Genomic DNA, 23,046 nt, shown 5'->3' with positions numbered 1-23,046 from the left:
TGCTCGAAAGTGAATGCAGACGGGGGGTGAAGTCCAAGGTCCAAAAGGAGAAACTCCTGCTCCCACGAACAGAGCGAGTCCAGCAGCCATGGGAGACCGGTCACCAGACGCTGTAGCCGCCTCTCTATAGCGCGCTGGGACGTGCCACCCGGGCTTTCCAGCCACAGGTCGATCAGCTCCTGTGTGGCATCGATGAGCGTCTCCCGTAGCTCCCTGGACGGATTAAGCGCTGCTGGGTCCATCTTGTGGTCGCGTCGTACTGTCACGGTCCGGGGCAGCGGCCGTGTGAAGAGTGGAAAGGAGGACTCAAATGCAGCACTTACTCAGATGTGAAGGCGATTTATTGACAATATCAAACATAAAGTGGAGATGGCAAAACAGAACTAAGGATGAACTAAACTGGGTGAAACTACACAAAGGAGTGGCAAACCTGAACATGAAGGGAGAACAGCAGGGAGAGCACGCAGGGGATTTCACAGGGTATGAACACAGACGACGCGACGAGGAGCAGAGGAAAACACACACTATAAGTACACAAAGAGACACTGGGAAATCACACACAGGTGGGGGAAACAGCTGGACCTGATTAACCTGACGAGACAGGGGAACACTAACACCAGGGACCAACAGAGGGAGCACAAACCCAGAACCCAGTGTCTAAAATCCCAAACACAAACCATCCCAAAACAGCCACGAATAATCATGAAAGTAATAACAATAAAGAACATAAACATAAAGTCACTGAGTCATGGCCGCAGGACCGTGACAATGAATGTGTTTTAGGGAATGCTGAGGTCTACTGCATTGTTTGCTGTATGTTAGATGCTGATGCAGACCGCAGCATGACTGAAATATTAAAAACAAAAACATAAGTCTTATTACTTGCTAATCATGTTTAAAATGTTATATAATAGTATTTACCAAAAAGAATATGAGCTATTTATTTTTCCTTTCCAGGTGCCGTGTGATTTTTGCCAAAGATGGGCACATTTTGAATGTGCAAAATACAAGGAGAGCAACTGAGAATACAAATGCAAAAAATGTGAGGAAACATGTAACAACTTCTAATAAAAACAGCTATCTTTTCCTCTCCGTTTCTCCTTGTATTCTGTGTTAACATTAGATGACTGTGTGCTGGAAGCACGTTTTGATAGTGTGATTTGGCATCAGAGCCTCCTACCTTTAGATATGTACGATGGAGGCATAAACCACGTAAGGCAGTATATTCTGATTGATAGACATGACTATAAATTTACACAAAGGTACAACGTTTTGTCAGAACACCGGCAAATGCTCTGCTCAGCTGGTATAAAGTTGCCTACCGAGTGTCACAGAGTAAAAAGCTGCACACAATTGCAGAGGGATGAATACTTCCCTGTGCTATGGATATGGTTTCAACTATGATTGATGACACAGCAGCCAGCAAACTACAGGCCATTCCTCTGGCCAATAGTACCATTGGCAGGCGCATGTATGATATGTCAAAGGACATAGAGGATCCGCTTAATGATAAGGTGCGTGACAGCCGCCTGTCTATGCAGATGGATGAAGCCACTGACAGTAAGAAAGACTGCTTACTGATAACATGTCAGATTAATTGATGGAGATGAGATGAGGGAGGAATTGCTTTTCTGCAAACAAGTTCCTGGCAGAGCCACTGCAGAGAAACTGTTTAAAATCACTGAGGACGGTGTGGGGAGCTTATGGCTGGGAAACAAGGTCTCCTCCAATGTGCAGTGGATGCACTGTATGATACACCGCAAAGCACTGGCATCTAAACAGCTGGGGCCTGAGCTGAGGGACGTAATGACTGATTTCATTTTTGTCACAGTCAAGTACATCATCACACGACCTGAGAAAGCCCAGATTTCTCCGCCACTATGCGACCACATGGCCGCTCTGTATCACAGCAAGTCCCGATGGCTGTCACGTGGTAAGGTGCTGTCCAGGTCTTTGATCTGCGAGTTGAGATCTGCATGTTTTTGAAGGAAGAGAGCAGTGATATTGCCAACAAATTCAACTCTAAGATAGAATTTGAAGATTGTCTTGTAAAACAACAGCGCAGTGAGAATTGTTGCTGTCTGGTTTCCTCTAGGCTAGGGCGTAAACAGGATGCAGAACAACATGGACCCAAACGTCATTATCGATAATTGAATCAGACCGAAAGTTTGCCCAGAGCAGCATCCTGTTTGGCATCAGTCCTGATTTTTCTCTCATTTCCAGTTTGCTCTGGGACTTGATGCATCTAAAAGAAGCTGATGACATTTAAAGACCTGATCAGAACAACATCTGCTCGGTGACACATTCTACGATTTTATGTGTAAAAGAAACAAGCCTACAAGAGCTGAAGTATGTATGATATGTATGAATGTATGTATGAAATATGATGAAATGGTGAGTCTGAGTAAAACAGAAAAAAACAGTGAGCTCAACAAAACATGTCTGCAGCAATCTGCTAGAAACCTGAGCATTATTTTCTTTTCCAAAGTCATCCAGTGTTGCTTTGTACAGATTAGATTTGCAAAGATCTGAACAGCACTTCCAGCACAAGGCAGAGTAAATCAATTTGTTGATCAGGTATTAAGTCATGTACTAACAGAAACTTGGAAGAGAGAGACCTAATGTTTAATAATTCACATTTCACTGTTTTACTTTTTGGTGCTGTTGACGATACTGTATTGTGTATATATAAAACTAATGTAACTTTGGTTTAGAAACCTGCTATAGAAAACTGTTGCAGGAACAGCAAACAGCTTGTACTGGATCATTTTCATGGCCGATGTGCCAAAATATAAATAAATGTTTACCAAAAATGAAGCTCAAGTGAGTAAAAAGCCTTTCTTTGGGATAAACATAGAAAGACCAGCCTTAGTCAGACATTTCACTTGAAGGAGCGAGCATCCAGTGAAAAAAGCAGTAGGAATGAGTCAGACAGCTGACGTCAGGGCAGACCCACCCCAGAGTTTATCTGCTACCAGCTGTGACTCTCGTGAGCTCAGACATGCAGCAATCTCCATCAGCAGGGGCGGCATCAGGCACCGTGGTCGTAGTTTTACGCCGGGACCACAGCATCACCAGAAAGCAACTGCCGGCACTGGGGGTGAGACACCTTTACATCCTGATGGGGTCAGATTGAATCCAGACAGAGATGATTAAACCACTGATCTTTAACCTGTGGATGCTGAAGGCATGTGATTCACAACCACGCTGCTGCTCTGCTGTCGATCTCTCAGCTGACTTTAATGACAGAGGACGTCTGTCCTCAGAGGCTTTTGGATCGCCTCGGAAAATAATCTCTGTTGGAAATTAAAGTTCAGAAAGATAATGTCCAGAAGACAAGCTAAATGTGAATACAGACTCGTTACCTTTTAAAGATAACCAACAAGTTTATCCCATTTATCTGCATGTGAAAATGTTTGGTGTGTTAGTTCAAACTTCCTCTCAGCAGAAAGTTGAATGGTACTCGTGGCCATTGATAAATGGTTTTTGATCAGTAGTTGTTGATCAATAGTCGTGACAATTTCCATATTAATGATCAAGGAACTGACCTCACAGCCCATTGCTCATTCAGTGGCGCTAGTTTCAGTCATTGTACTGTTTATAATGTTGGAAACCTGCAGTCAGCTGAGACTGAAGAAGTCCCTTCTTTTTTTTTTTTTTTAAATGACATCAGAAACAGCAGTATGCGACATTACGTGATGGCAGAGCTTCAGTTCATCCTTTGTCATTTTTTTTTTTTTTTTTTTTTTAATAAATAGGACAGGGGGAATGAATGAGAGAGAGAGGGGGAGAGAAAGAAAGAAAACCAAAGGGGAGAAGAGACGGTGAGAAGGGGGGGGAAGAGAGAGAAAAAAAAAAACTCCTGGGTCACCTGTATGGAGAAAAAAAAAAACAAACAAACAAACAAAAACAAACAGAGGAGACAGCAAACAACAAAGAGCAACATAATAATAGAGAAAACAAAGCACCATCACAATAAACTAGCTAGTCATAGATATCAGTATTTACTAAGTAATAAACGATATTGTGCAGCACGCAAGATAGACAGCGCACAGTGTGCTTTGAGGCAGCAGCCAAGAAAGCTTTAGTCCGCGTCTGTGAATACCCATGTGTGCATACCTGTGTGGATCAGCATGCTTGCATTCCAAAGGTTTCTCCATGTAATGATCTGCTAGGGAGTGTGGGGGGGCCACAGCCCCGTCCTCCAGGGTGTGAAGTGGGTATGGAGGAGATCAAAACTCCAGACATCCAGAGGCCCCCAGAACACAAGAGACCATGGAAGACCAACAGAGGGGCAGCCGCGCCACTGTCCCAGTAAGAGCTGAGGAGAGTCCCAGATGAGGGCTCGCCCAGCAGCCGCGGAGCAGAAGTCAGGGGGAGTTGCAGTGATGCGCCCGTGAGCTCCGCCGGCCCCCAGCTGCGCCTGAGTGACCGAGCCCTAGGCCGAGAGGCCGGGGGCACCCCACCTCCAAAGGGGCCCGAGCGAGCCCCAGGCCCCAGGCCCCGACAAGCGGCCGCCAAGGAGTGAGCCGGTGTGTACCCGGACGCCCACCCCCAGACACAAAGAACCACCAACACACCGACACCTGAGGGAGTCCGCCACCGGCAGGGGAAGTGGTGGTGGGTGGAGATAGGCCTCCAAACCTTGGAGGGCCTGAGGTGTCCCCAGAGAGGTGGCGCCTGATACCCAACCTGACATATAGACACAGACATACAGGCACACACAGACACAAACATCCATTCCCACCCTCATGCTCTCATATGCACTTACTCCACACTCAACCAACGTGGAGACAGACATAAAGAGACGCTGTACACACGATCACACTCCCCAAGCGTACTCTACAAACCGGGTCTAGGTACCCTTGCCCCTGGAGGGGGGAATTGCACCCAGACCCAGGTGGTGTTACCCTTTTCCCTGCGGTGGGGAGAGGCAGACCACCCCGACTCCGCAGCAGCAGGGAGGCCCCACACCCCAGACCGCAGTCGGACGGCCAACTCCTCCTCCTAGCCCTCCCGCTCCAGCAGGCCGCAGAGAACGGGGGTGGGAGAAGACTCCAAACCTCCCTCCACCCGCTCATTGTAGTGTTGATGCATGTGTGTTCTAAGGTGCATTTAAAACCCAGGAGGGCATGGAGCTACCTGCCAAGGAGCAGCAGGTAAGCGCATGGTCCCTCCTGCTAGCCCTCAATGTCTACGTGTATTTAAAATTGAGAGGTGGGCAACGACGTCAGGGGTGAGGTGTACACCCTGATGGTACTTTGGACTCCGTGTATCGTGCCCACCCCCAAGATCCTATATGTATGTGTAATGAGAGTGTGAGTAATGTGAATGTCTAAGTTGTGGGATAAAATTGAGGCAGAGGCAGCCAGAAGGGGACGGGGGGTAGCCTCCTCTGCACCCTGGTGACATACCCCTACTCCAAGGCCCTGCATGTGTGGGTGGTTGTGGAGGAGCGGGAAGAGGGAGGCAGCTGGAGATGGGGAGGGAAGGAAGGGAGGGGCAGGTAACCCCTCCCTGGGGCCAGCTCCCCCGCTGACCCCAGTAGGCACTCCCACCCTCCGCGACCCGCCAGGGAAGGGGGGCCCAGGCCCATCAGAACGGGGCCCAGTGCAGTAGCGCCCCCCGGCTCCACAGAGCCCTGGACAGTCCACCCAACCCCACCACAGAGAAAACTGCACCCACCCCACCATCCACACATCTTCCAGACTACATAAGACGGTAAACGCCCAGGCTGAGATCTTCCTCCACCTCTCCTGTATCTCCCCCTCCTGCAGAGAGTTCCTGAGAGAAGAAAGCTCCTGCAAGATGTGACCATCCCCCCCACCAGTTGAAGAGCCCCCCAGGCGGCTCGATGCACCGGCGGCACCCTGCTCCAGGGCCAGGCCCCCATGCACCCACCCGCCCACAACCCCGGCAACACACCAACCAGGACCCGAGCCCCCGAGGCCCGGCCCGGGCCCCAGCCCAGAGACGGAGCGCCCCCAAAACCTCACGCCCATCCCGGACCCACCCAGGGGCAGCCAGGTTGCCAGGTCAGTAACCCACGTCCGTCAGCACAGACCCTCCCCTAGCCCCGCTGCACGCAGCCGCGAGGAAACAGTCACCTGAGAGCCAACAGAGCCCTCAACCGGACGTGACCGCTACCCCGGGTTGAGCCCCCCAAGGAAGATGCCTCCGGGGAACCCCCCGACGCCCTAAGCCTGTCCCTACCCCCTCACCAATCACAACAGTGAAGGCGGGACCAAACTATGACCCCCCACCCCCACTAGGTGATGGAGCTGATAAAAGGGGCCCAGAGCAATTGATCTAATGTGGTGGCAGAGGCTGTGTCAAGACTAATGTAATCTAATAGATAATTTCTATATTGGTTAGAATTAAGATTATTTTTATTTTTCCAGTTCATGAGGACAGTTTTCTTGGCTATGCATAGGGCAGTGAAGATCATATGGGCTATATTCTTTTCTGAAGTGACATTATCTAAGCTGCCCAACAAACACACTAAGGAACAGCAAACAGCTTGTACTGGATCATTTTCATGGCCGATGTGCCAAAATATAAATAAATGTTTACCAAAAATGAAGCTCAAGTGAGTAAAAAGCCTTTCTTTGGGATAAACATAGAAAGACCAGCCTTAGTCAGACATTTCACTTGAAGGAGCGAGCATCCAGTGAAAAAAGCAGTAGGAATGAGTCAGACAGCTGACGTCAGGGCAGACCCACCCCAGAGTTTATCTGCTACCAGCTGTGACTCTCGTGAGCTCAGACATGCAGCAATCTCCATCAGCAGGGGCAGCATCGGGCACCGTGGTCGTAGTTTTACGCCGGGACCACAGCATCACCAGAAAGCAACTGCCGGCACTGGGGGTGAGACACCTTTACATCCTGATGGGGTCAGATTGAATCCAGACAGAGATGATTAAACCACTGATCTTTAACCTGTGGATGCTGAAGGCATGTGATTCACAACCACGCTGCTGCTCTGCTGTCGATCTCTCAGCTGACTTTAATGACAGAGGACGTCTGTCCTCAGAGGCTTTTGGATCGCCTCGGAAAATAATCTCTGTTGGAAATTAAAGTTCAGAAAGATAATGTCCAGAAGACAAGCTAAATGTGAATACAGACTCGTTACCTTTTAAAGATAACCAACAAGTTTATCCCATTTATCTGCATGTGAAAATGTTTGGTGTGTTAGTTCAAACTTCCTCTCAGCAGAAAGTTGAATGGTACTCGTGGCCATTGATAAATGGTTTTTGATCAGTAGTTGTTGATCAATAGTCGTGACAATTTCCATATTAATGATCAAGGAACTGACCTCACAGCCCATTGCTCATTCAGTGGCGCTAGTTTCAGTCATTGAGCAAATGTACTGTTTATAATGTTGGAAACCTGCAGTCAGCTGAGACTGAAGAAGTCCCTTCTTGATGAAACGTTTGTCCACTGAAAATGCTGTGTCTAGTCACGTACGTCATCTTTGGCATCACTTGTTCTCACAAAGGCTGAATGAGCCAAAGGCTCTGAATGTTTCCTCTGAGACTTTATGTCTTCCTGCAGGTGATTCAGATCATGGTTGCTCTGACTGTCATGGTCTTTGGGATCCTGAGGGCAACACGGTCCAAAGGTGTGGTGTCTGATTCCTTGGTGTACATCTGGGGACCAGTGTTGGTGAGTATTATTGTAGGGTCTTTGAATTGAACTGAACTGAGTCAGCTAAGACTTCTTACTGCTCTCTCTTTCAGTTCATCATAGCTGGATGTATGAACATATATGATGGGACTTCAGAGAGACGATCAGGAACTCATCTCTGTGATATCACCATACCTGTACTTCAGGTGAGTCTCTGCAAATTTGTAGTCCTGCTGGAACACACTGGAGTGAGGCTCGACCTGATTTTTCTCCAACCGAGGAAACAGAAATTTAACATTTAGTGTAATTTGACTGAAATCCAGTCAGTAAAAACAAAATGAGGCCATAGCTCATTGTGAATTTTTAGAGCCAAACAACTCGATAATATCACAGCTCAGTTAACAAAGTGAGTTCAGTCCCATAAATGCTGTATTTCACTTTCCAGTGACTGATTATTTTGGACTTCAGCTTCTGGAGATACCTGGTCTGTTCTTCCTTGATCTTTCTGAGATGGTCTGATAATCCATCCATTAGAGTTTCTTCAGAACTCTTACAATGTTACAGTGATTGCATGACCTGCTACCCACTCTAAAGTTTCAGTGGAAAGAAACACATTTCCTAACCAGGCTCTAACCTGTGATGGAAAACAAACCAGATAAATGGTACTTGAGTATGTCTGTAGTAGAGATGGCACGATACCACTTTTTTATGTCCGATACCGATATCATAAATTTGGATATCTGCCGATACCGATATGAATCCGATATAGTGTTTTTTAATCAACAAAACTGTTTTTTAAATATCTTGCTGCATTTTGTATAAGTTCATACTCAAGTTTAAAACAACAACTACACTAAAGCTATTCTGTTATACCTGTATGCAAAAAAAAAATAATTCATAGTTCAGCAATACTGATCAATCTAATAAACTTAAACCTACACCATCCTCCCTATTCTGGTATTTTAAAGAGTACTTAGCATAAATATTAAGCAACCTAACTAATAGGGTTCCAACTCCCAGCAACAACAAAAATAAATAAATAAAAAATAGGGAACCACCCCTCACGCTCCACCTCATGATGCTTAATCGACGTAATCAACCTTAATTTGATGCAGTGTGGAAAAAAATGCACAGAAATAAGTTATTTCTCAAGAAATATTAAATAGATTCAACATCTTTCTTCAACAAAATTGCAGACTGCACAGATGGTACCTTCCCAAAGGAAAAAGTACTATAGCTTACTAGGGTATATATATTAGACTTAACAGTTACTATATACAGTAATGGACTTCTATTCATTTTGCATCAAATTAAAACTTTGGGTGTCAGATAATTATTTATTAAAAGCTCGACATTTTAAATGAGAATAAGAAAGAAAAGTATGTCTTTGTGCCCCCTTTTCCCAGTTAATGCCCTATCGGCCCCCCTGGCTACACTTTGCTAGATCCGCCCCTGCACAGTTACCAGCGTCAGCTACATAGAAAAAGATCCTGGTGTAGAAAGTAATAATAAATACATTCTAACAACAGCTGATCAAGCTTAAACGTGCTGCTGTTGTTCAGCCGCTGGTTTCCTCTTTCTGGTGCAAAGTGGGCCAAAAACAAAGGAGAGACGATCAGCTGATCATTGATCAGTTTCATGATTGAAGTAGCAGCAAGAAGAGGCAGTCGCTCCATATATCGTTTGTTAAGCTTAACGCAGGAATGCTTTACATTCAGAGATGGACTTACACACTTGATTTACTTCTCTCGGGATAACTTTGTCGGAGATGAAATGCCGGGTTGCTAGCGAAGCTCCAAATGCTATCCAGACCACCGACAGGTCCCGCATGCCACAGCCGCTCTATCACGTGATGCATACTGCTCCGACGTGCTAACGTTCTGAGGTGAGTTACGGCGTGTTGCAAGTTTTGTGAGGTGCTTTCGTGATATTTAATGGATCGGATTACATTTTTTATTTTTCTCCGATATCCGATCCAGTAATTTAGGTCAGTATCGGACCGATACCGATACGTAATATCGGATCGGTCCATCTCTAGTCTGTAGACAAGGAGAGCAAACACATCCAGAGAAATGAGAGAAGAACTTAGAGTGTGATTAAGATTGTCAGATGAATATGACTTTATGGTCAATTCGTAAAGTCAAACTAGCCTGCGATCATGGAGTGAGACCCCTGGTCCCCAATCAGACCAGGAGTGACATGTTTTGAAATCTGCCCAAATTTATTAAACCCCCCAAAATATGACTATCCAGGGTTGAGACCAGGAAGCAGAGTTGCAGTCTTACACGCCTCTTTGCAGCTTCTCTCCTCCTGCTACCCCCCCAAAACCCATCTCCATAGAGACTGTGTCAGCTCCCAAACAGACAAAAAACAAACTAAAAACCAGCAACAAACAACTTAAACATAAACAATCACAACGAAAGAACAATAAAGTATCCACATCTGAACCAAAGAGTAAAACAGTGAAATGTGGGTTATTAAATATTAGGTCTCTCTCCTCCAAGTCTCTGTTAGTACATGACTTAATAATTGACCAACAAATTTACTCTGCCTTACAGAAACATGGTTACTAGTGATGTGCGATACCACTGATTTCCTTTCCGATCCGATATCAAGTAAAATTCAGGGTGCTGCAGCAAGAGTCCTGACAGGGACTAGAAAGAGAGAGCAGATTTCTCCTGTTTTGGCTTCCTGTTAAATCCAGGATTCAAAATCCTGCTCCTCACATACAAGGTCTTAAATAATCAGGCCCCATCTTATCTTAATGACCTTGTAGTACCATATCACCCTATTAGAGCACTTCGCTCTCGCTCTGCAGGCCTACTTGTTGTTCCTAGAGTATTTAAAAGTAGAATGGGAGGCAGAGCCTTCAGTTTTCAGGCCCCTCTTCTGTGGAACCAGCTTCCAGTTTGGATTCAGGAGACAGACACTATCTCTACTTTCAAGATTAGGCTTCAAACTCGTTTCTCTAATTCAGAGTCAAGGCTGTGCCCTTGCCAGCTCTCATAGGGTGAGAGATGGAGTATACCACGGGCAGGTCACCAGTCAGATGAAAGTACAATATTAGCAGACTGACAGCATCAAAGTGTGACTGAGAGGAAAACGATTAAAAGTTCTGTTTAGTCAGGTTGGAAAAGAGCTCCATTTCTGTATTTATAAAGTTAATGTGAAGCAGAAAGGAAAGCTGTCCCATCATTAGGACACAGGTCTATAATCAATGTTAAATAAAGTGGTTAAATGTACTTTTTTCAGGATTAAATATTCTCTAACATCTGTTCTAAAACTAGTCTCCACACTGTCCCGTGACTCTGGTGAGCTGCAGTTTCTACAGGTTTAATCTGCCTTTCAGGTGCTGCCAGGTTTTCCAGGTGTGCTGACCCGTTTTGTGCTCTGCAGGTGAGAGGCGCTCTGGGAGCCAATGTTATTGCTGCAGTTACTTCAGCTGCTGCCATCATCATCTACATCCTGGAAGCCTTTTGGCCACATTATGCTTATCATTATTATGGTAGCTCTTACTTGAACACCAGTACCCCCGACTGGTCATTCACTCACAACTATGAAAGGGTAAGACATTTTGTTTTATATTGTACAAAATCTTCTACACGTCTGATTTCAGCCTCTTGATCAAAGCTGCTGAAGGATTTTGGGGGGTGGATCTTGATTGTGGTCACACCTCCTCTGCAGGTACCAGATTCTCAGAAAGCGCTTCAGTGCTCTGTGTTCAGATGAGGGAGTTTTTAAAGACAGGAGAATCAGAGGAGCATTGAACATCGTTCTGATTTAGAAAACTACAGACCTGCTGCCAGTAACATCCATGTAAAAAGCAGCAGCTAACAGGGCATCTGAAGGACAGACGTCACTCAGTGGTTGTGTGGCGCAGAAGCAGCCCTGTTATTCTGTGTAAGAGCTGAAATGTATGTTTGATAAAGGAGGGATAGAATTTGGTTATTAGAAAAAGGGATTTCATGCAGTCACAGTGTACTAACATCTAAATGATCCCTGCATACTGGAATGACTGAACAGGTTGAATCATGCCTTAGGTGCACCAAGGTGAAAGAAAACCATCATCACTTTTACTACAGTCTTCTTTCCCAGCGTTCACTAACATGGCCTCTTATGTAGTATTTATTTTACCCTCCAGTGTTGTGACTAAATTATCCAGATGCCTGTAGAGGACAGTGCCATCTAGATGGCAGCTTGAACAGTTGTGTTTTTTCAGGAGCTCCGAAAGACCGCAAAATTTGCTAAGTTACTTTATTCTCCTTCCACTCGAACTATAACTATGGATGCCCAAAAGGTTATTAAGAATGCAAAGCTGCAATTTGTGTCGTCAAACCCCAATGCTAAGACGTCTTCGCATGCTAAAGTCAGTGACCATGGCTATGCTAGCACTGAAGCTGCCAACGTGGGCCTAAACAAGCGAGAACGGGGAGCAGACTCGGCGCCGCCAACTCCATCAAAACAACCGCCAGAGGAGAAGAGAACAAAATCTTCAGAGAAGGAAGATGATATCTCCAATAAAACTATTTTTGAAGCCATTCTGGGAAGAAGAAATTTGAAGTACAACTGGAAGATATCAAGGAACAAAACAGACAAAGTGCAGCTATGGTTGCCAGCTTGATTAAGGCTGTAGAGTTTAATGCTGCAGAGATAGTCGATCGCAAACTGAAAGTTGTTAAACTGGCAAATGCGAATGAACAGCTGCTTAAAGAAAATGAAGACTTGAAAAGAAGAGTGAGAGAACGAGCGCTACTGAATGAGGTGGTGCTTAAAGCTGAAAGGGGTGAAGGAAGACAAAGATGAAAACATTAGAGTGAAGGTTCTGCAAACGCTTCAGAAGATTGCCCCTGACTTGAACTTAGAAGAGGCCGTTGATATTGTCCACCGCTTAGGGAAACGAGTTGATGGCAGAAACAGAAACATCATTATTCTATTCACACAGAGGCGAATTAAAGAAGAATTGTGGAGGCGCACCAAAGACTCTTCAACCTGCAAGCAAGAAGGCATCAGCTTCGCGGAGATGTTGCCGCAGGAGGACATACAAGATCGACAGCGCCTACGGCCTCTGGTGGAGGAAGCAAGACGTGCGGGTAAACGGGCCTACTTTCGTGGTCCACATGCCTTCATTGATGGACGCAAAGTTGAGGAAAGACAGGAGAACTAAAAATGACAAAAACTGAAATAGTGGAAACTTGTTCGCGGTCTGAGGAGCTCAGCATTTAGTACTTTTTTTTCTTCTTTTTCTCACGTGGTGAGTGATATTCTGTCTATAGTTCATGTTGAATGTTAACATTTGTTTTGGTTCTTTAAATGTTAGGGGTTTAAGAGAATCTGTTAAAAGAAAAGCCTTATTTTTGTACTGCAGAGGTAAAAAATCAAACTGTATTTTTCTACAAGAGACTCATTCATCTGATAGTGATGTATCTTTTTGGTCAAACCAATGGGGCAGCAAAATCCTGTTTAGCCATGGCTCAATGAGGTCGGGGGTGTAGCGATTTTATTCAATAACTTTCCCGGGGATCTTGTAATACAACGGACTGACTTGAATGGTCATTGGTTGATTGCTGTAATGAGAGTTGAAAGTTTGTTTTTCATTTTAGTCAACGTTTATGGATATAATAATGAAAGTCAGAATAAAATTATGTTAGAAGATATAACTTCAAATATTTTTGAACTTAAAGATTGATACCCTACAGAATACATTTTAATGGGTGGTGATTGGAATATGACTCCTGATGAATGGACTGATAGATGGCCCCCAAGGACAGGTAGACCACAAAAAATAACCTAATTATAGATTTTTTGATAAACAACAATTTGACAGATATTTGGAGAGTAAGAAATCCAGGAATTAAGAGCTTTTCCTGGTTTAAACCAAATGGAGCTTGTAAGTCTAGAATAGACTATTGGCTAGGAAGTGACATCATTCTTAACCACACTGTTGATGTCAAATGCACCTCTTTCAGATCATTGCTTTATTGAACTGTGCTTAGAATCGGAAATTAGACAATCAAATAAAAGAACTTATTGGAAGTTCAATGCCAAACTTTTACAAAATGAAGACTACTGCAACATAGTCAAAAAAATTATAAAAGATATTATGGCTGATCATCTAATTGTAGGATATATCAGTAAATGGGAATTCATTAAATTCAAAATTAGAGAATTTAGTATTCAATTCAGTAAAAACACAAGTCAAAAGCAAAGAGAATATGAATGTAAATTATTCCAAGAAATTACTTATTGCTGTAGTAAAGATGATCTAAATACCCAAGAAAGGAGTAAACTTATGGAGTTGCAGACTAAATTAGATCAGCTCTACCTAAATAAAGCAGAAGGAGCTTTTGTGCGTTCATGGGCCAAGTGGATTGAGGAGGGGGAAAGAAATTCCTCATATTTTTTTAATTTAGAAAAGAGCAGACAGAAAAGAAATTGTTGTTGTGGTGAGAAGTGCTCAATGAAATGTCTCAAAACACAGATCTGTGGTCCCGTCGTGCCTTATTCTCACCACAGTGAATTCAGAGCACAGGTGAATGTGGCATGTGAACCAGCTCCAGAGGTCTTTGGTACAGAGGTAACAGGTGTTTCACCAGCTTGCGGTAGAAACAGTTTCGAGTTTTTAGTTAAGGTGAGGAAACTTCAGAAGCCTGTTTTTCTCTCTTTCAGTTCAACAGTCTATTTTGGGGATTTTCAGCCATGCTGTGCTTGGTTGAGCTGAGCCTGTGTGGCATTTGTCTAGGAGTAGGGGACTCTAATGGCAGTTACAATCCCACATTTCAGGTGAGTCCATCTGCAGAGTCCTCCTCAGACCAGTTTGTACACCTGCCTAATAAATAATGAAGTTAATATTTATCTGTGTAGCCAATTTAAAGATGACCCATCCTAAATCCATGTTACCAGTCAGCAAGCATTAATAGCATGCTAGTGTATTCTGATCAAAATCATCTTAATTGAGAGAAAAAGTGAAGGAAGAAGAGTGGTTTTATCCAGGCTGGAAATTAAAATCAAATGTTTTGTCCAAAGGCAGGTGGAATTCTTTATTTTACCCGTTTAGCGTCATTCGCGTTCATTAAGTACTAGCTGAGAGTGTCCCCCTGCTGCAAACCTGACCTATGACTAAACTAATAAAGCTTTATAAGCTTTAAATTATTTTAGTGTCTAATAACTGACATTTTTGTTGTTTAGATGCCATGTACCATCACCAATCAGCATTACGGAACTGCCTCAGTGACTGCACAGGATCCTTCCACGTAGACTCTGCCCACATACCTGAACCCACCCGCAGCAATGGCTCTGCCCTGCCCTCATCCAAGCTCTACACAAGTGACTGATAGTTCCGCTCAAAGGAGTGATGGGTCAACATTGTTAGTCATGTAATCTTCTTACTATTGAATAAAAGTACTCCAGATTTACCTTTATGTTGCCGTGACACTTAAGGTGCTTTGCAGCTCTGAAAGATCCAAAGAATCAATAAACTGAAGCTGAAAAATTTATCCATGTATGGAGAGGTGTATCATCATCATTAATGTTGCTTACAGTTCAGTGCAGAGAGAGATCATTAGAAGGAATTGAACATGATTTATTTAAGTACAGAATTTAATTTGAGGTATTTGGTGGTTAAACGCCGACGGCCCATCACAGCAGAACGGAATCCCAGCGGCAATGACAATAAGTGAGAAAACAGAGGTCCAGCAAGCAGCGAGCAAAGGCAGAATAGAGACCTGAGCCTGCAACAAAGTTTGAGGGCCATCAGAGGCCAGGAGGGTGCAGAGACACTGAGATAAGACCAGTGTTGGTCAAGTTACTTGAAAAAAGTAATTAGTTACTGATTACTTCTCCAAAAATTTAATCACAACACTACTGATTATTTATTTTAAAAAGTAATTAGTTACTTAGTTACTTTTCAAAAACATGATACACAAACTGAATAAGTAAGAACGCAATAGACCTTTCAGCCCACTTCTATTTTTACTGCGTAATCCATCATATAACTGTGATGGATAGTTACAGTGGGGCAAAAAAGTATGTAGTCAGCCACCGATTGTGCAAGTTCCCCCACCTAAAATGATGACAGAGGTCAGTAATTTGCACCAGAGGTACACTTCAACTGTGAGAGACAGAATGTGAAAGAAAATCCATGAATCCACATGGTAGGATTTGTAAAGAATTTATTGGTAAATCAGGGTGGAAAATAAGTATTTGGTCACCTCAAACAAGGAAAATCTCTGGCTCTCACAGACCTGTAACGTCTTCTGTAAGAAGCTTTTCTGTCCCCCACTCGTTACCTGTATGAATGGCACCTGTTTGAACTCATCATCTGTATAAAAGACACCTGTCCACAGCCTCAAACAGTCAGACTCCAAACTCCGCCATGGCCAAGACCAAAGAGCTTTCGAAGGACACCAGGAAAAGTATTGTAGACCTGCACCAGACTGGGAAGAGTGAATCTACAATAGGCAAGCAGCTTGGTGTGAAAAAATCAACTGTGGGAGCAATCATCAGAAAATGGAAGACATACAAGACCACTGATAATCTCCCTCGATCTGGGGCTCCACGCAAGATCTCATCCCGTGGGGTCAAAATGATCATGAGAACGGTGAGCAAAGATCCCAGAACCACACGGGGGGACCTGGTGAATGACCTGCAGAGAGCTGGGACCAAAGTAACAAAGGTCACCATCAGTAACACACTACAACGGCAGGGAATCAAATCCCGCAGTGCCAGACGTGTTCCGCTGCTGAAGCCAGTGCATGTCCAGGCCCGTCTGAAGTTTGCCAGAGAGCACATGGATGATACAGCAGAGGATTGGGAGAATGTCATGTGGTCAGATGAAACCAAAGTAGAACTTTTTGGTATAAACTCAACTCGTCGTGTTTGGAGGAAGAAGAATACTGAGTTGCATCCCAAGAACACCATACCTACTGTGAAGCATGGGGGTGGAAACATCATGCTATGGGGCTGTTTTTCTGCCAAGGGGACAGGACGACTGATCCGTGTTAAGGACAGAATGAATGGGGCCATGTATCGTGAGATTTTGAGCCAAAACCTCCTTCCATCAGTGAGAACTTTGAAGATGAAACCAGGCTGGGTCTTCCAACATGACAATGATCCAAAACACACCGCCCGGGCAACAAAGGAGTGGCTCCGTAAGAAGCATTTGAAAGTCCTGGAGTGGCCTAGCCAGTCTCCAGACCTCAACCCCATAGAAAATCTGTGGCGGGAGTTGAAAGTCCGTGTTGCTCGGCGACAGCCCCAAAACATCACTGCTCTCGAGAAGATCTGCATGGAGGAATGGGCCAAAATACCAGCTACTGTGTGTGCAAACCTGGTAAAGACCTATAGTAAACGTTTGACCTCTGTTATTGCCAACAAAGGTTATGTTACAAAGTATTGAGTTGTATTTTTGTTATTGACCAAATACTTATTTTCCACCCTGATTTACCAATAAATTCTTTACAAATCCTACCATGTGGATTCATGGATTTTTTTTTTCACATTCTGTCTCTCACAGTTGAAGTGTACCTCTGGTGCAAATTACTGACCTCTGTCATCATTTTAGGGGGGAACTTGCACAATCGGTGGCTGACTAAATACTTTTTTGCCCCACTGTATCTGCTATCAATACCGTCTGAGATTTAATTTGGGTTGAGACTTTGTTGATATTATGATTAATATTCATGATTAATGATGATCAATATCCCTGATATTTACCAAGAGATGAATATTTGGACTCTTGTTCTATCATTTTAATAATTGGAAGGCTGGCTGTCATTCTCGAGAGGTCATCTTTCAGGGCAAGTGTCTTTGACTTCAGACTTGTGAGTGTTGGCCTTAAAGCCCCATAGGTTCACTCATCCCCTTGTAAGATGTCCAGAGCTGCTGTCAGGGGCTTCATCACAGTGCAGTACTCTTTCAAGAATTGGTACTCCCTTTCATTAAGGCACTTAATTCCCAGTTTTACACACAGGGGATTAAGTTCATTCAAGGGAATTGTGATGATTCTGGAAATGGCCTCATACAGGGAATTCCACCTTGTGGATGTGAGCACCCTTAGCTTCCTGCAGCTGACATCCTCCACCTGTTCAGAGGCTAATGTTGATCGACTTGCTTTAGTCCAAAGAGCAGAACATTTTGCAATGCTACTCCTACCTGTCTTGGCCTTGGTGTCGGCACAGGAATTTAGATGTTTATCAACATCAGTTGTTGGAATCAGGTTAATTGTGTACGATGCACATCTGTAGTATGGAGGGAGGCTAAACTGTGCATCACCAGATGTGGTTGAAAGAGCTTCTATTACATCAGTAAAAGTCGGTTCCTCATCATCACCTTCTTCATTTTCAGATTCAGACTCCAGATCACAGGGCTGACATACTCAATGCGTTGGCAAAATTGGATGCATTATCCGTTACAGTGGCAACAACTTTAGCTTTTAGTCCATATGATAAATGGATTTCTTCAATCTCTGCTCTAATTACATCATAGGTATGGCTGCCTATAATTCTCTTGCATGCTAGGGCGGCCTTGTTGCGCTGTAAAGTGGAGACCCATAAAACATTTATTATTTACTGTCCAGATGCCAGCAGTGGTGGAAACAAAGTCTACCTCTTCGAGTGTAGCCTTCAAGTTAGATTTCATTCAGTCGTATTTTCTCTCAGGGTTTCCTACCAATTACTTTCTCTGGGGCAGCTTGACACCACTTTTAGCCGGTATTTTTTCTACAATGCATCGCAATGATTCAGTCTACAGTGCACGATCGTACTCTCTCTCTGTTGAGCCAACCATCCCTTTAATGTTAACTAGTAATGACTTCATGAACTTCTTCACAAATAAAATTTTAATCATTAGAGAAAATCCCACAGATGTAATATTATCTACAGCTACTTTCAGTACCACTGATATTCATTTAGACTCTTTTTCTCCAATTGATCTTTCTGAGTTAACTTCAATAATTACTTCCTCCAAACCATCAACGTGTCTTTTAGACCCCATTCCTACAAAACTGCTCAAAGAAGTCCTGCCATTAATTACTGCTTCAATCTTAAATGTAATCAGTTTTCAACACCATCGACCATAATATCCTATTAGAGCGATTAGAACATGCTGTAGGTATTACAGGTACTGCACTGCAGTGGTTTGTATCATATCTATCTAATAGACTCCAGTTTGTGCATGTAAATGGAGAGTCCTCTTCACACACTGAGGTTAATTATGGAGTTCCACAGGGTTCAGTGCTAGGACCAATTCTGTTTACATTATACATGCTTCCCTTAGGCCAGGGGTCGGCAACCTTTAACACCCAAAGAGCCACCTGGACGCGGTTTCCACGCAAAAGAAAACTCTGGGAGCTGCAAATACTTTTTGACATCTAAAATGAAGATAACACTGTATATATTGTTTTTTACCTTTATGCTTTGTGTGAATAACTAAGGTGTGTTGCTTAAATCCATGAAGTGCTACAGAGAAAGTTACATTTTATTTATGCAATTAACACGTTTTGAACTCTTAAAGAAATATAACAAAAGGAAAGACACCCAGCTGAACTAAAATGATCCAGCAAACAAAAACTGCTGTGAGCCGCCACCCTTATATCTCCTTTGGGCTTTTGGAGCCTTGACCTGACTTGTAAAAAATAATTGGATAAAAGCTCTATGCTGCTGAAAGATGAAAAATAGATATTTGTTAAATTCTGCCTAAATATGTATTTTACCTGGTTAATGTGTGTGGGAGGGGGAGGCGGACGCACCTGAGCGGCACCCACAATCACGCCTCGCCGCCTTTACGTCTGTGCTCTCTCTGCTGTTGTGTTGGTGTGTGTCGGGCTGTGAGCTGCAAAGCTACAGTCGGCTGTGTGCGCACAGCAACCGTGTGTGAAAAGTGGTCAATAAAGAGATGCTGAAAAGCCTGTTCATGGAAACATCGTCGGGTCTGCCGTGATATGTTTACAACGGGACTTTGAGTGCAGGAAGTGCAGGGTACAGCAATGGCGCCTGTGTTTGGCTTTGCCGCTGCTGCTACAGCTCGTTGGAGACGACAGTGTAGTTTTTCACTGCCGTCACTTGTCGTTTGCAATATACTTTTTGCTCTTTTGTATTCTGACGTTTCTTCTGCTGCTTTAATTTATGATCGGGATACACTGTTAAACATCAAAGACTCAATGGAGATCTACTGTGACAGCTGGGACAGCTACAGAAAAACTTTTTCTCCTCCTCTGGAGTGTTCCGCACCTGACTGCGTGCTACTGTGCACAACCCGCGGCATTTCCACCCTCAAGAGACGAAAAAGGGGAACGAGGGCCGGCGTCCAGGTGAAACGGAGAAGGTACCGGAGGCTAGCTGCTTTGCTGTGGGGTGACTCTCGGTGTCTGCGACCAGTTCCTCTCCTGTCGTTTGCTGGGGATGTTACGCTGCCGCCTGGGACCCGAGCCCCATGGCTCGAAAGCAGTTTGCTCACTCTGTGTCCGTCATCCATTTCCCGTTTTGTTGGTGACAGCTACGTCTGCTCATCGATCAAGGTTTTTTCCAACTCTGGAGTCGCTGCCCTGTCCGGCAGGTCCACAGGTTTGCACAGGTGTTTAATTCAAGTACCGCTGCAGTCAGCTGTAGATTCCGCAGATAAACCGTCATCAATTCGGTTCGCCCTGCTTAACGTTCGCTCTATAACGAACAAATCATTTATTTTAAATGATCTTTTTATCAAAGAGTCTCTAGGTTTTATGTGTCTGACTGAGACGTGGCAGCAAAATAAGGATTATGTCCACCTGAATGAAATCTGCCCGTCTGGCTGTTCTGTCATTGGAACTCCGCGTCTTTTAGGACGTGGTGGAGGACTTGCTGCTGTTTACCAGGACAGACTCATATGCAAACTGGTGACTTCGGACTTCTTCTCTTCATTTGAGTCACAGATGATGAAGGTCGGTTCTCTGAAAACCTTTTATTGTATTTTAATCTATCAACCTCCTGGACCTGCTGGGGTCTTTCTAACTGAATTTAACGACCTTCTGACATCGATCATTAAACTGGAGAAGGTTGTAATATTGGGAGACTTAAACCTTCATATTGATGACGCTTCCTGTAACACTGCTGCCGAGCTCATCACTATCACTGAGTCTTTTAACTTTAAGCAGCATGTTTCTGGCCCCACACATACGAAGGGCCACACTCTTGATCTTGTTTTCTCCCTGGGTTTAAATATATATGATGTATGTGTGGAAGATGTCCATGTGAGTGACCATAGTTGTATATTCTTTAATTTGTCATTTTACGTGGATCCTTCACCTCCTAAATTGATGATCCAAAGGCGGATTATAAACCAAGATGCTGCTAGAAGGTTTTCTGCCATGTTTGTCCCTCGTATGGCTCAAAATGATATGGATTCACTTATTTTGTCTTTTAACAATCAATGTAAATCTATTTTAGATACGGTGGCACCTCTGAAACTAAATGTTGTCCATTCTTCAAATTTCTGTCCTTGGATAAATGAAAGTATTCGAAATTTTAGGAGATATTGTCGCAAATTAGAACGTTTATGGAAGGCTTCCAAGCTTGAGGTCCATAGGGTACATCTCAAGGAATCAATTTTCTCACTTAACAACATGATAAAAAATGCCAGAACGGAATATTTTGCTAATTTAATAGCTTCAAAAAAGAAAAATCCCAGAGTATTGTTTGATACAATTAAAAACATTGTCTCTCCTGATATTCCTCATGTACCAGTCTATACTAAATCTGACTGTAATGACTTTTTAAACTATTTTGTTAATAAGGTCGCTGCTATCAGGTCTAATATTTCTCCATCATCCTCTCAGTATCACATTGACACGTTGCTTACCTCTGATACTTGGTCCTCTTTTACTCCTGTTACCTTACAGGACATCAGTGCTCTGCTTGGTCGAATGAAACTGACTTCAAGCCACCTTGATGTACTTCCTCCATCATTTTTCATTAGTGTGTTTGATTCTATTGGCCCCTGTATTCTGGAAATAATTAATACTTCTCTTTATACTGGCTCAGTTCCCAGCTATTTTAAACAAGCTATTGTTGAACCAATATTAAAGAAACCAAATTTGGACCCATCTCTTCCAATATCAAAACTTCCATTGGTGTCAAAGATTTTGGAAAAAATAGCTGCAGAACAACTTATAAACTTTTTGGAAAAGAACAATGTTCTGGACATTTTCCAGTCTGGTTTCCGCAAATTGCACTCCACTGAAACCGCTTTGCTTAAAGTGTCTAGTGACATTCTGATGGCAGCAGACTCTGGAGAGTACACTGTTCTGGTTATGTTGGATCTCAGCTCTGCTTTTGATACTGTTGATCACAGCATCATGATAAATAGGCTGAAGGACTTGTTTGGGATTACTGGCGTTGTTTTAAAATGGTTTATGTCGTATCTATCTGAGAGATCCTTTACTGTCTGTATAAATCATGTGCTGTCGGAAACATCAGTTCTGTCTTCTGGGGTACCTCAAGGATCTGTTTTAGGTCCTATTCTCTTTTTGCTGTATATCCTCCCTCTAGGCCACATTATCAGACGTTACAATAATATTTCTTATCATCTCTATGCTGATGACATTCAGTTGTACTGTTCTTTCAAAGCTTCTGAGTTGTATAAATTGTCTTGTTTAAATAATTGTCTGTCAGAAATCAAACAATGGTTAAATGACAATTTCCTTCAGTTAAATGCAGATAAAACAGAAACTTTGATTATTGCACCTGATCACATGCTCTCAGAAATTAGGCAGCATATCAGTTTTTTAGACCCTTCATTTCAGTCGAGTCTCAGAAACTTAGGTGTTATATTTGACAGTTCGATGTCTCTTGAGAAACACTCTAAACAACTTGTCCGGAACTGTTTTTATCATCTAAGAAACATTTCTAAACTCAGGCTACTGGTGTCAAAGGCTGAACTTGAGATGATTATTCATGCTTTTATCTCTTCTCGTTTGGATTATTGTAACGGTCTTTTTACGTGTCTTAACAAATCAGCTCTGGATCGCCTTCAGTCTGTTCAGAATGCAGCGGCAAGACTTTTAACTGGTACAAACAAGAGGTCACACATTGCTCCAGTTTTGGCTTCTCTTCATTGGTTGCCTGTAAATTTTAGGGTTCATTTTAAAATTTTAGTTGTAACTTTTAGAGCTCTGCACGGTGAAGCTCCCCAGTATATCTCTGACCTGTTGAAACCTCATGCTTCATCCCGAGCACTTAGGTCTTCAGGTCAGAGGCTACTGGTGGTCCCACGTACTAGATTTAAAACACGTGGGGATCGGGCTTTTCAGGCACTGGCACCTAGGCTGTGGAACTCTCTGCCGTTGTCTTTACGCTGTCTAGACTCTACTGACTCCTTTAAAAAGCAGCTGAAGACATTTTTATACAAACGGGCTTTTAACTAATTTAATTAATTTTAACTTGTATGTCTGATC

The 23,046-nt window shown here is 43.4% G+C and overlaps 1 protein-coding gene and 2 long non-coding RNA genes across 3 annotated transcripts in view; all 3 read left to right on the top strand.

The window, feature by feature from the left end:
- The first annotated feature begins 6,778 nt into the window (after positions 1–6,778).
- On the top strand, positions 6,779–7,872 carry LOC146565070 (uncharacterized). Its single transcript, XR_014894507.1, has 3 exons — positions 6,779–6,866; positions 7,554–7,664; positions 7,739–7,872. It is a non-coding gene; the product is annotated as an uncharacterized LOC146565070 (long non-coding RNA).
- A 3,109-nt stretch (positions 7,873–10,981) lies between these two features.
- LOC146565069 (uncharacterized) lies at positions 10,982–15,060 on the top strand. Its single transcript, XR_014894301.1, has 3 exons — positions 10,982–11,189; positions 14,292–14,405; positions 14,811–15,060. It is a non-coding gene; the product is annotated as an uncharacterized LOC146565069 (long non-coding RNA).
- Positions 15,061–19,504: 4,444 nt separating this feature from the next.
- The window catches only part of ttc24 (tetratricopeptide repeat domain 24), a 33,071-nt gene continuing 29,529 nt past the window's right edge, over positions 19,505–23,046 (top strand). Inside the window, exon 1 of the mRNA XM_085292972.1 lies at positions 19,505–20,535. The gene's annotated coding sequence lies outside the window, so the exon portion shown is untranslated. The remainder of the gene's footprint in view (positions 20,536–23,046) is intronic.

The sequence above is a fragment of the Mchenga conophoros genome, linkage group LG11 (genome assembly GCF_057382185.1).
Source record: "Mchenga conophoros isolate Kocher_MC1m ecotype Shallow Benthic linkage group LG11, M_conophoros_male_GT1.1, whole genome shotgun sequence".
Taxonomy (NCBI): domain Eukaryota; kingdom Metazoa; phylum Chordata; class Actinopteri; order Cichliformes; family Cichlidae; genus Mchenga; species Mchenga conophoros.
Note: the sequence above shows the minus strand (reverse complement) of the source record. Positions and strands in the feature narration are given on the sequence as shown.